The sequence below is a fragment of the Martes martes genome, assembly GCF_963455335.1.
Source record: "Martes martes genome assembly, chromosome: 4".
In the NCBI taxonomy this organism is placed as follows: domain Eukaryota; kingdom Metazoa; phylum Chordata; class Mammalia; order Carnivora; family Mustelidae; genus Martes; species Martes martes.
The window spans coordinates 40659962-40672687 of record NC_137891.1 but is presented as its reverse complement, the minus strand read 5'-3'; positions in this window follow the sequence as shown (position 1 = coordinate 40672687).

Sequence of the window (12726 nt, the reverse complement as noted above, 5' to 3'; positions counted from 1 at the left end):
AGTTGCTTTTCTTCCTTATCTCAATGTGTAAAAATTCTAGACTGTCCTATGAGAACAAGTGACTACTCAGTTGAAAGTTGGGTTACCCCTACCTTATGAAAAGTATGATTTTTCATGGGAACTGGTTGGCCAGAATATTTGAAATCCAAACTCTTTAGGTCATAAGTTTACCAAATCTCTCTCCTAAATGAATGATTTGGGATGGTCCAACTCTGTTGGCCCTTAAAATTGGTCTTGTCTTTACTGGCTTCCTTAGGAAGAAGAACTCAGCAACATTTCTATATAAAAGAGGCTGTGTACATAAGGCCTGCACTCTTGTCAAACTGGGAAGACCATTTCTAAAGTAACAGTAATGGGGTGGGATGATGAGGGACTATGGGCCCACACACTCCTCTGTTTAAGAACTTAAGACGGTAGCCTTCAAACTTGTGTGTATACCTGGGAGTATATGTTGATGTTCCAAAGGGTATATGTGTGCAGATGGTTTTAAGGAACTCAGTTTTCAACCCTTACAATGCTTCCATTTTTTTTTAAAGCTCCTTGAGAACTAACCTGCACTCATATTTATCCCTTAGTAGAATCTTATTGTGCTGGATTATGCCAGGGTGTTAAACTCCTGTGGCCAAAGTAATATTAGAAAAATTTAATTTTGGGGGCACCTGGGTGGCTCAGTGGGTTAAAGCCTCTGGCTTCGGCTCAGGTCGTGATCCCAGGGTCCTGGGATCGAGTCCCACGTCGGGCTCTCTGCTCAGCCGCGAGCCTGCTTCCCTTCCTCTCTCTCTGCCTGCCTCTCTGCCTACCTGTGATCTCTGTCTGTCAAATTAAATAAAATCTTGAAAAAAAATTTAATTTTGGAAAAGACTCCTTTAAAGATTAATAAAGGTCTCTCAACTTGGTGGGGCTTTTTGTCTTTCCCCATTTTGTTCATATTTCTGTTTAGTGTAGAGCTGGATCTGTACTGGGATGTTCTAAATTCAGAGCACTAAAAATGCTGTAGATTAGTCGTTCTGAATCTTCTAAATGTATATTTAATTTCTTAAATGGAGTATTTTCTGGGACTGTTCAGTTTTTCAAGATACATTTGTTAACATCCATAGATAAAAGTTATGCATGATTTCTTTTGGATTTAGCATGTTATTGCATAAGGTAGTAAAAGCCTATTTTGTCACATAGTGTAATAAATTATTTACTCTGAGATCAAACATTCAATCTTCACTATATTTTAGCTTATAACATTTTAAAGATTTTTTTCCTATTTATTACAAAGATATTTTGATATGGATGATGAAAATTTTAGATTTCAATCTAAAAGATGTGAGGGATACATAGTTTTTTGAAGTTACTTTAGGAGATAGGTGAACTAGACAGCTCAAAGACTGCTGACATGAGAGACTGTGCTAGAATGACTAGTAAGTACTGCCTGACCTCAGAGAGAGGTCTTCGGTGGAAGTGACTCACATGACCATCTGCCATGCATTTGTATATGTACAGGACAATCATCTGATGATATGCTATGCACTTGTATACAGACCGGTCCAAATGCAACAGAAAAAATGTATAGTTTTTATCTGTGTGTGTTATCCAATGTATCCTAAAAAACTGGGTAGTCTCAGAAGACATTCCATTTAAACAAAGATACATTTAAAAGAGTCAGTATCACTAATTTAAAAAATTTTGGATGTTTTGAATTTAGAACATCTCAACAGAGATCTGGCTGTGTCCTAAACACAAGTGTGATAATTGGTCACTAGGAATGACTTTAAAACATTCATAAATAATTCTTTCATGTATTATTTTTCAATAAGCTTCATTTATTCTTTATGTTAATGGCAATAAAAAGGTCTGGTATCTTTTTCAAACTTCTTTGGAAGTTTTTGTTTATGGTATAACTTGTTTTTATTTCTCATGAGACTATTCTTTCTGACATAAAATCTTCAATTGCTATAGTTGAGGAGCCTAATGATTATGTAAATTGAAGTGTAGAACATGGCTTAAAGCCACATAACTCTCTTAGTCCATTCAGGCAGCTATAGCAAAATACTATGTAGATGGGGTGGCTTAAGCAACAAACATTTATTTCTCACAGTTCTGGAGGCTGGGAAGTTCAAGATCAGGCACAAATAGATTCACTGGTGAGAGCCCACTTCTTAATTCATAAACAGCCATCTTCTTGCTGTCTTCTTACATGGCAAAAGGGGAAAAGGAACTCTCTAGGGTCTCTTTTATAAGGGTACCAATCCCATTCATGAGGGTTCCACCTCCATGATCTAATCATCTCCCTAAGGCCTCGTCTCTAAACTCTAACACAGTGGGGGCTAGGTTGTGACAGATGAATCATGGGAGAGACACAGACATTCAGTATGTACTCTCATAAATGTAATTTTTCTATGAAGTTGCATTTATCCTCAGAGGAAGAAAATTACTAGAAACAGACAATATAGTGACTTCATTTTTAAAAAAGGATAAATATAAGATGGAAAACAGAGGGTATAACAAAAAATGATAGTGTAAGTGGCCTGTGTTTATAGTAATTTTAGAAAGACTAATTCCTAAATAAACTGTGGCATTTAGGATATTCTAGCAACCATGAAAAAGAATTTCAAGTTTTGGGGGAGAGAAGAACAAGGCAGGGCAGGCCTTCTCCTTGTAGTAAGTGGCGTATATAGACAGATGAATGAGAAAAAAGGACAGCTTAAGCGTTTGTCTTTTCTGTTTAGTGGAATGATCTTTGGATAGAAAAGAATATTAAGAGGAAACTGAAGTCCAAGGAGAGGAAGGTAGGACTTGTATGTTCTAAATTAGTCCAGGAATTTTGGCCAATGTGTCTTAGAATCCTACGAAAACTAGGGAATGATATTGCTGAGGAAATTGCTGTTAGAACTATTTGGAGTAGATATAAGTGAGCAGAATTCTGGTTTTTAAAAATCAGATTTTTAGCCTGAGGGAATGGAAGGATGGAGTTTTCGTTTCTTGAAGAATGAGTTTTCATGTCTTAAGGTAGGAAGGCTGTAGAAAGAGTGAGTTTGTGGTGATGGTGGAGGTAGGGCAGTTATCAGAACCTTAGTATTTGACACATTAAGTTTGGAAATCTTATTAGAGATTCAAATGGAGTTGCCAAGTAGACAGATATTCAGACCTGATGTTCAGGGGAGATTCGGGCTGCAGGCAATGGCATGCCGAGGCTAGCTAAGCCATGAGTCTAGATGAGACAATCTAGGAGTAGGTGTGGCTAGAAGAAAGAATAGATCCAAAGACTGAGTTCTGGGATGCTTCAAAATTCAGATGTCAAGGAAATGAAGAGGGGAAAGAAGCAGCCAGAAATGTAAGAGGAAAACCCAATTGGGTATGGTTTCCTGGAAACCAAATGAAGAAAGTGTTTAAAGAAGGAGTCTCAGAAATCAGGAAGAGGCAATAGACTACCTGGACTTGAGTGAAACATGTGGTAAATTCTCTAATGAAATCCCATCAACAAGAAAAAAGTTATAAACTGGGATTTTATTTAGCTGCCCAGTTATATCCAAGGATCCTAATAGAAGATTATTAACTCAGGCAAGATGGCTTAAATTTTCAAAATCTTTGGTCCTAATTAATAAACTTGGAAATTCCTAAAGTTCCTGAAGTTTATAATGGGAGGCCAATTATTTTTTCCAACCTAAAATTATGAAATGTAAAATGCTTTTTTAGCCTTATACATTCCCCAACTTCCCACATGTGGATTCTGATATACCTACTAGGGAGTCCTGCCCTACTCTTGCATTCTAGAAAAGTCACAGAGGTCCTAGCATTCTGTTCTCAGCCTAGTCTTTTCAAATTTTTTAAAGAAATTTAAATTGTTCTCTTTGATGGAGGCATGGAGCAAGTAATTATGGATGTTTTAAAGCTTTAATAGCATATATATAACATAATGAGATCTGAACTTAAAAAGAACTTGAGTAGGAGTTGGTGATCTTTTGGCAATTTTGGAATGCAGGGAAGGTGTCAGAAGGTTGTAATATTGAAAATGTAGTTTTGACTTTAAAAAAGAATCAGACCACAGACAATAGGTCACTGAGTTTATGGACAAGAATCTAGAGTGAATAATTAAAAGGATGGCTTGTGACCATTTTGAAAAAGAAATAGTACAACTTGGCATGTCATGTTGCCCTCATTCTATCCTAAGATGTGGTTCTCACACTGGAAGGACAGGAAATTAATTTTTGGAGGTTTTGCCTTTGACAGTAATCTATCATTATATCACTGAGGCATCACCAAAGAGTCTAAAGTTGATTAATATGTCACAAAGGCATGTGATTTATAGTCAGAGGATCTGGGTTGGGGTCCTAACTTTGCAGCTTATTTATGTGGCCCAGGAAAAATTGACCTAACCTCTGTAAGGTCATAGTTTCTTCATCTGAAAATGGTGAAAATAATATCTTTTTAGAGATTGCTATCAGATTTAAATGAGATATAAAGATGAAAGCAATTTCTTTTTTTATTATTTTTATTTTTTTATAAACATAAAATGTATTATTAGCCCCAGGGGTACAGGTCTTGAATCGCCAGGTTTACACACTTCACAGCACTCACCATAGCACATACCCTCCCCAATGTCCATAACCCCACCACCCTCTCCCTTACCCCCTACCCACGGCCCTCTGTTTGTTTTGTGAAATTAAGAGTCTCTTATGGTTTGTCTCCCTCCCGATCCCATCTTGTTTCCTTTATTCTTTTCCTACCTCTCAAACCCCCCACGTTGCATCTCCACTTCCTCATATCAGGGAAATCATATGATAGTTATCTTTCTCCGATTGACTTATTTCGCTAAGCATAATACCCTCTAGTTCCATCCACGTCATTGCAAATGGCAAGATTTCATTTCTTTTGATGGCTGCATAGTATTCCATTGTGTGTATAGATATATATATACACACAATAGAATACACAATGGAATATATATATATATATATATATATATATACACACACACACACACACATACACCACATCTTCTTTATCCATTCATCTGTTGATGGACATTTAGGTTCTTTCCATAGTTTGGCTATTGTGGACATTGCTGCTATAAACATTCGGGTGCACGTGCCCCTTCGGAGCACCAAGTTTGTATCTTTAGGGTAAATACCCAGTAGTGCAATTGCTGGGTTGTAAGGTAGCTCTATTTTCAACTTTTTGAGGAACCTCCACGCTGTTTTCCAGAGTGGTTGCACCAGCTTGCATTCCCACCAACAGTGTAGGTGGGTTCCCCTTTCTCCACATCCTCACCAGCATCTGTCATTTCTTGACTTGTTATTTTTAGCCATTCTGACTGGTGTGAGGTGGTATCTCATTGTGGTTTTGATTTATATTTCCCTGATGCCAAGTGATGTGGAGCACTTTTTCATGTGTCTGTTAGCCATCTGGATGTCTTCTTTGAAGAAATGTCTGATGTCCTTTGCCCGTTTCTTGATTGGATTATTTGTTCTTTGGGTGTTGAGTTTGCTAAGCTCTGATTTTGGATACTAGACCTTTATCTGATATGTAGTTTGCAAATATCTTCTCCCATTCTGTCAGTTGTCTTTTGGTTTTGTTAACTGTTTCCTTTGCTGTGCAATAGCTTTTGATCTGGATGAAGTCCCAATAGTTCATTTTTGCCCTTGCTTCTGTTGCCTTTGGCGATGTTCCTAGGAAGAAGTTGCTGCGGCTGAGGTCGAAGAGGTTGCTGCCTGCATTCTCCTCAAGGGTTTTGATGGATTTCTTTCTCACATTGATGTCCTTCATCCATTTTGAGTCTATTTTCGGGTGTGGTGTAAGGAAATGGTCCAATTTCATTTTTCTGCATGTGGCTGTCCAATTTTCCCAGCACCATTTGTTGAAGAGGCTGTCTTTTTTCCATTGGATATTCTTTCCTGCTTTGTTGAAGATTAGTTGACCATAGAGCTGGGGGTCTATTTCTGGACTCTCTATTCTGTTCCATTGATCTATGTGTCTGTTTTTGTGCCAGTACCATACTGTCTTGACGATGACAGCTATGTAATCGAGCTTGAAGTCTGGAATTGTGATGCCACCAACTTTGGCTTTCTTTTTCAATATTGCTTTGGCTATTTGAGGTCTTTTCTGGTTCCATATAAATTTTAGGATTATTTGTTCCATTTCTTTGAAAAAAATGGATGGGATTTTGATAGGGATTGCATTAAATGTATATAGATTGCTTTAGGTTGCATAGACATTTTCACAATATTCGTTCTTCCAATCCATGAGCATGGAACATTTTTCCATTTCTTTGTGTCTTCCTCAATTTCTTTCAAGAGTACTTTATAGTTTTCTGAGTATAGATTCTTTGCCTCTTTGGTTAGATTTATTCCTAGGTATCTTATGGTTTTGGGTACAATTGTAAATGGGATTGGCTCCTTAATTTCTCTTTCTTCTTTCTTGTTGTTGGTGTAAAGAAATGCAACTGATTTCTATGCATTGATTTTATATCCTGACACTTTACTGAATTCCTGTACAAGTTCTAGCAGATTTGGAGTGGAGTCTTTTGGGTTTTCTACATATCATATCATCAGCAAAGAGTGATAGTTTGACTTCTTCTTTGCCGATTTGGATGCCTTTAATTTCTTTTTGTTGTCTGATTGCTGAGGCTAGGACTTCTGGTACTACGTTGAATAGCAGTGGTGATAATGGACATCCCTGCCGTGTTCCTGACCTTAGCGGAAAAGCTCTCAGTTTTTCTCCATTGAGGATGATATTTGCGGTGGGCTTTTCATAGATGGGTTTGATGATATTGAGGTATGTACCCTCTATCCCTACACTTTGAAGAGTTTTGGTCAAGAAAGGATGCTGTACTTTGTCAAATACTTTTTCAGCATCTATTGAGAGTATCATATGGTTCTTGTTCTTTCTTTTATTATTGTATCACATTGATTGATTTGCAGATGTTGAACCAACCGTGCAGCCCTGGAATAAATCCCACTTGGTCGTGATGAATAATCCTTTTAATGTACTGTTGGATCCTACTGGCTAGTATTTTGGTGAGAATTTTCGCATCTGTGTTCATCAAGGATATTGGTCTGTAATTCTCTTTTTTTGGTGGGATCCTTGTCTGGTTTTGGGGTCAAGGTGATGCTGGCCTCACAAAGTGAGTTTGGAAGTTTTCCTTCCATTTCTATTTTTTGGAACAGTTTCAGGAGAATAGGAATTAATTCTTCTTTAAATGTTTAGTAGAATTCCCCTGGTAAGCTGTCTGGCCCTGGGCTTTTGTTTGTTTGGAGATTTTTGATGACTCTTTCAATCTCCTTACTGGTTATGGGTCTTTTCAGGTTTTCTATTTCTTCCTGGTTCAGTTGTGGTAGTTTATATGTCTCTAGGAATTCATCCATTTCTTCCAGATTGTCAAATTTGTTGGCGTAGAGTTGCTCACAATATGTTCTTATAATTGTTTGTATTTCTTTGGTGTCAGTTGTGATCTCTCCTCTTTCATTCATGATTTTATTTATTTGGGTCCTTTCTCTTTTCTTTTTGATAAGTCTGGCCAGGGGTTTATTATTAATTCTTTCAAAGAACCAGCTCCTAGTTTCGTTGATTTGTTCTGTTGTTTTTTTGGTTTCTATTTCATTGATTTCTGTTCTGATCTTTATTATTTCTCTTCTCCTGCTGGGTTTAGGCAGATAAAAGCAATTTCTAAAGCATAAAGTACTAATTAAATATCAGTTATTATAGACAGGAAAAATGTTCAAATGATAGTACAGTAGATCCTCCTTATCCATGAGTTTATTTTCTACAATTTCAGTTCCTCATGGTCAACTGGTCCAGAAGCAGGTGGTTCTCTTCCTCACAAATTGTTGGAAGGTCCATAGTAGCTTAACACTGCATCACAGTTCCTACATTTTTCATATCACTTCATCTCATCACACAGGCATTTTACTGTTTCACATCATTATAAGAAGAAGGGTAAATACAGTACAGTAAGATATTTTGAGAAAGAGATCACATCCATGTAACTTTTATTACTGTACTGTTACAGTTGTTATATTTTGCTATTGTTGTTAATCTCTTATTGTACCTATGTATAGATACCTATTATTGTATCTATTTAGGCATCTACTGGGGGTTCTTGGAATGTGTACCCCATGGATAAAAGGGGACTACTGTACTACCAATAGTGCCAATGAGATCTTGGTTGAATTAAAGGAAGAATAGCATGTAGAACAAGACAGATGAGAGTCAACTTTGTCTCTGGAATTCTATATTCACGTCTTATTTTTAGAGGGACATAGGCAAATTGGATTACAACTAGAGCGCCTTATCAGAATATTGAGAGTATTGGACAAATATTCCATGAAGAATATTTGAAGGGGTTGAGAAGACTTGGAGGTGATAATGTTGGAATGAGAGAACCATTTTTCAGATAGATGAGGAATATTAGGTTCAAGAAAGATTTTGTTTCTTCTGCTTGGTCTTCAGGGGTAGCAATAGGACAGGATGGATAAAGCTAGACTTCTACTCATGGAGAGAAAGGACTTTCTGTTAGAGCTATGGATGGCTCCAGTAGGACTGGAGAGGTCCCTGTCAATGGAGATTTTCTAACTCTGGGTTGGATGATGTCCTGGTAGGGAAGAAGATTTCTGAAGCAGATGGGTGGTCAGGGACAATGATCATGTAAGACCTTCTGACCTCACAAGTCCATCATTCTCTGACATAGTCTTATTTATTGTATATCACTGTACCATATGATGTTCATGGGTATATTGTGTCATAATCTGTTATAACTGCATTCCCACATTATTTAATGCTGGATTTCAAAAAGGTCATTTAAATTGAGATGTGCCTGAATTTTTTCCCCCATTTTGCCTTGGCTCCCTGATACTTGTTCTGACCATTAATGTGCCTTAGAAACAAGAGACCCCAGAGAGACATCATATTATGTGAAAGGATTTTCCAAGACCAAACTAACTCTATTTAGTCTTTATCCCAAATGAAGGAACAACTTTGATCTGTCAGCTGTGAAAAGGAAACTGGGCATGACCTTCACTCATCACCAATCATCTCACTGAATGACATTTGTTAACTTTGTTCTGATATTAGATCATGGTCTTTGTTCTGTCATGGTTGTTTTAATTCAGAGTCTCATTATTTCCATATATATATGTGTGTGTGTGTGTGTATACATATATATGTATACACACACACATACATTCATACACACACACACACACACACACACACACAGTTTGAAAGTCTGATGTGTTGAATGTGATGTTTATCTCTGTGTGGCTCAAATTTGAAGACACACTCTTGTATTTGCTGATATTTGCCCAACAAACAAGGGGAGAAAATATATCAGCTTTAAAGTCAAATATACTTTAAAGTACTCACTTCATTGCTCTAGAGACCTCAAGCATTTCTTTTGCTGTGTGGATTCTATCTTCTAGCTTCTTTGGTTCTGTTGTGCCCTGTCACCCAGAAGGCCCCCAAATGACAGTTATTGCTTCTTAGAGGATGTAACTTCAGAGAAGCTGTCACCATGAATCAGGCTGCACCTGACTTGAAGAAACCTTCTCTGGGTTCTGACATGTTGCAAGTGTTTTACGTGACTGAAACTCTTATTTGCTGAACAGATATCAGAGCACCGCAGCAGTGAATATTTTCACAGCATACAGAAGATAGACTAATCATTTTCTCATGAACATTTCAAAATAAGTTACATATAATTAGTGGTATATCACTTTATGATAATTCTCGAGTATTTCAGTACCTTTAGAACCCTTTCCTTTAATTTGATATTTAAACTTTATAATACAAATTGATTGTTTTACTATTTAAACATGTTCAAACCACATACAAATAACTTAAATACATCTTGAAAATATTTGTTCAAAATCATTCTAGGGGGTGCCTGGGTGGCTCAGTTGGTTAAGCAACTGCCTTCGGCTCAGGTCATGATCCCGGAGTCACAGCATTGAGTCCCGCATTGGGCTCCCTGCTCAGCAGGGAGTCTGCTTCTCCCTCTGACTTTCTCCCCTCTCATGCTCTCTTTCTGTCACTCTGTCAAATAAATAAATAAAATCTTCAAAATCATTCTAGGTAAGAAAATTGTGTCGATCATAAAACTGGAATTGGCTCTTTACTTATCTGCTAGTTATTGCCCTTGAACTCTGAGCCATGTCAGTTGTCCTCTGTCCCTTCTCACATCAGAACACTAAAATAACCCAGATGGAGAACACATGTAAAATTGCCCTGCCCCCCTTTCTCCCAGGCTTCCATGAAGGGATTTTTAAAAAAGGGAAGGAGAAGAGAGACACTATGTGTTAAATTAATTTTTAAAATTTCTTTCTTTTCTTTTTTTTTTTTTTTTGCCTCAGGTATCTAAGCAGTAGGTGATTATTTTCACGGCCACATTCCTTTATATTGAATGAATTGAATTATTAAAGAACAATAAAAATTAAACCAAGGTTTCTAATTTTATTCCAATAAAGTATAAAATTACAAAGTAATGTTGATCAGATTTTTTGTTAGAATGTCCTTGGAAATAAGTCTGTTTTATTGAATAAACATGAACTCAAATGAACTGCTAAGATTATTAGTAATATGCTAGAAATAACGATGTTCAAGTTTGGGGTTAATAACCTGTGGAAGTGACTGGTTTGATACCTTAGTTCTTGAATCTTCCCAGCATGTCACCAAGAATGACAACCATTTTAGACATTTTGACTTGAAATTAGGCTTGAAAATAGCTACTCTCTTGGGGTGAGTTAACATTTAACGTTGGGCAAGTAGAAATGACTGCTGATTTTCATTCTTTATATTAATTCCATGGGGAGGGTGAGCTAGTAAAACATTTGTGTGAGCTGGTCATTATTTGAAATTTATTTACCAAAGTGGCTTACGTAATAATCATCCCCGTGCTAAATCAGTCAGTCAACAAGTTTTTACTGAGTCCCCATTGGATTAGAGTAATGTACAGTAATGATGTATTCAGTAGTGTACAGATGTATGCAGCAAAGATTAGACATGAGCTCGACCCCCAAGGCCTTACAAACCATTAGAGGAGACAAACAGACACATATCATCAACTGAAATGTAACCAGATGACTTAACTCCCAGAATGTGGAGGAGGAATGGCTGGGCTGGGATTGTTCTGGTGGGTGATGGGATGGATAAATGTGGGAAACTTTCATAATGTAGGTGCCTTGGTCTGGGTTAGGTCAAACAAAGCTAGCAGCTTTAAATGAGAATAGCATTTTGGCTTAGTGAATATGGTATAACCCAGACAAAGATTAAAGAAGAGAATGGAAATCTGTTAAATTTATCTGGAGGTGTAGCAAGATGGACAAGCACAGAAGTAAAATAGGTAATGGAAAAAGTTATTTGAAACCAAAGCATGAGCAGGGATGACACTGGAAAGGTATGAGTCACATATCACAAGTTCCATTTTAACTTTATTAAATGCAAGCCATCTTATGAAAAGAAGTTAAATTGAGAGGCTTTTGTTTTAGGAATTTTGTATCAGGAATTTGTCCTGATACTTCATGTCTGGATAATTTAAGACAGACTCACACTTGGTAGGATGGGCATCCCATACTGAAAAATATGCATGCCATCTGCAGGTTTCTGAACAAATGCTCCCTGCTTAAGCAAACCCCTGGTTCTTGACTGACCACCATCATTGAATATCATGTGAACATCATTGGTGGACTTTCTCTTTCATTATTATCCTTTTCCCACACTTAAATACTGCTACCATATGGACATGGTCAGTTAGATTCTGCTTTTATTGGCTTTCTACCTTCTTCAATAATTTTAAGGAAATCGTTTTAGTTAAGACTTTCTAACTTGTTTGATTATGGAAGAAATGATGATGGCTGCTGCTTTGAACAGTTGAACTTCTCCATACACTTTATGATAAAGGCACCCAACCAAAGGATCAGGGTCATCAACAAATACTAGTTGTAGGGAATGGTTATTTTGCACTGGTAATTGAGCCAGTCAACTAGTCTGAGCCTCATGTGCTATAAAGGTTCAGTAATTCATAAACCCTTTTTTCCTCATTAGGTACAAAATGGATATCATTTTGGCAATTTATGACAATCCTCATAAATCCTTCTCCTATTCATTAATTTTCAATTTAGAGATCCTCCTCTGACTCTTCATTAGCTCTATGATTTATGGGTCACTAAATATTAAAAGCTTTCCTGGGCTTTACTTTTATTATCTCATTTAAAACTACAAAACAGACCTGTGAGGTAGGTACTATGACCTCTGTCTTCAGATGAGAAATTTGAGGCTCACAAGTGATATGATGTTTATCGGTCACAAGGTTGGCCTTTGAACCAGGTTGGTCTGATTCCAGAGCCTATGATATTCCCATTGTGCCATGGGAAGTGTTCAGATGTTTCTAAATGGTGGCCCTCAGCCAACCTCCAATTGACCATTCCAGCCCTGTTCTTATTAATCTAAGTATGAAGATGAGAGAACATCATGATCCCTTTTGCTTATATTTATTCTAGTCAAATAAGCAATTGTTTATTGGCAGTCCATTATGTATTAAGTGTGCATCACGGGAGTTCAAATATTAAGGGAAGAAGATCCTTACTTGGTGAAGTTCCTAATTGGAATTGGTATTCTCTAGCCACCTAGGACACATTCTCTTGAATCCTTAGTTGTCCCCTTGCTTGGAGCATTCTTTCTTCTTTACCTAATATAAAGTTTCTTTAGATACAGCTCAGGGAAAGAAAGGTAAACTTCAGCTTCCTG